Source organism: Olea europaea, unplaced genomic scaffold (genome assembly GCF_002742605.1).
Source record: "Olea europaea var. sylvestris unplaced genomic scaffold, O_europaea_v1 scaffold2582, whole genome shotgun sequence".
Taxonomy (NCBI): Eukaryota; Viridiplantae; Streptophyta; class Magnoliopsida; order Lamiales; family Oleaceae; genus Olea; species Olea europaea.
In genome coordinates this window covers 1-1558 of record NW_019244122.1, presented here as the reverse complement: position 1 = coordinate 1558, position 1558 = coordinate 1, and the positions used below count along the sequence as shown (strand labels likewise).

At 34.4% G+C, this 1558-nt stretch overlaps 1 long non-coding RNA gene across 1 annotated transcript in view; it reads right to left on the bottom strand.

The window, feature by feature from the left end:
- The window catches only part of LOC111382909, a 1256-nt gene extending 713 nt beyond the window's left edge, over positions 1-543 (bottom strand). The window contains exons 1-2 of the long non-coding RNA XR_002700636.1: positions 448-543; positions 65-164 (exon numbers count right to left, since the gene is read on the bottom strand). This is a non-coding gene — a long non-coding RNA (uncharacterized LOC111382909). The remainder of the gene's footprint in view (positions 1-64; positions 165-447) is intronic.
- Positions 544-1558: the final 1015 nt, after the last annotated feature.

Genomic DNA, 1558 nt, shown 5'->3' with positions numbered 1-1558 from the left:
TGGGGGGGGGGGGGGGGGGGGGGGGGGAAGAGAGAGAGGAAGAATTTATTTGTTATATAATTACTTGATGTTGGACCCAAAAATCAAACTTCATCTTGTTCTTTGATAAGCGGGATTCCCTTCTTCGTCCCCTCCCCTGCGAGATTTATTGCTGGAATTTTCGTCTGTGAAAGAGTCATGGATCGAAAATCATAAGAAAAAATTCATAAACTGAAAATTAGGGGAAAAAACTTACCCATTATAGAATTGTGCTTCTGCAAATACCAATTAATTTATACTTGAGAGGTATTGAAAGAGAGATAGAAAAAGGGCATAGAAGAAATTCAGATAACAATACGGAGACGTTATAAAATTGACTTTTACAAGTGAATCAAATCATGATCATAATATATCAAATTCATGTCAAAAAATAGAGAAAAGGAATATATGAAATTCGGATCACAATACCTATACGTCTTAAAATTGCTTCATTGAAAAATCAAAAGATAGACAGCAGATGAATCTCCAGTAAGAACAATAAAGAAACAACCCACACAATCAAGTTATAGAAAATAATATAGCAAGTGATGAGTTAATTAAATCATCAATCACTAACATTTACTCCCGGTTACTGCTTGCTCATCCACTTTTATAAGATTAGTGACTGCTTACCCACTTTTAAAAAAAAATACCCATCCATCATTCATTTCATCTCCATCCATCCAACTCAGCAAATGTGTCTATGTGGCAGACATATTTCTTACGTGGCGACTAACACCGTTAAAATTTGACAAGTTGGATTTACCCATTTCATTAATAACACTTTCTCACTAATTATTTAAAACTCCAAAACAAATTGAACGACACAACTCTTTCTTCCCCACAAAAAAAGCTCCTCCCCAATCTTCTGTGCAATTGCATAATCAAAACCCATTCCAAGAAATTGCATCCATGAAGATTGTTATCTTTTGAGCATTAATGAAAATTGTTCCAAATCGATCCCCAAATTGAAAACCCATTAATGTTATAAGAACCCTAGATACATACAATGAAAACAAAAAAACAGTGAAATTGAGGTGTCAAACTCGTGTATTGATAATGAGGAACATGAGCGACCCACCATGTCCTCAAACAGTAGGCAACTATCATGTTGATGAAGAAACACCATTGGTGGAAGTAGAAGAGGGACCACAAGCAGGTTATTTTTTTAACCTTTTCTGATGAAATTTATAATATCCATAGCAATGTTGTTTATATTAGTTATACCACCTTCTTTGAAGAGGCACCTCTTGCTTTATTGTATTCTTTTGGCACTTTCTTAACCTTTCCTGCTACATAAGCCTATCATCCATTATTCCACGTTCATTTACAAAAGTATTAAGGATTTGGGATTCATTTTCACTATACATTTTAAGGACCTGAGGAAACTCTCACCGTTTTCGCATGAAATTTTCTCAAGTTATATAATGTTTAGTGACAAGTTCATTTACATGTTTTTATTTGTAGATACTATAGTTGAAGAAGATGAAGTGGTACCTGAGGAATGCAAGTTGACTGACTCGAAAGATGATGTTAATGA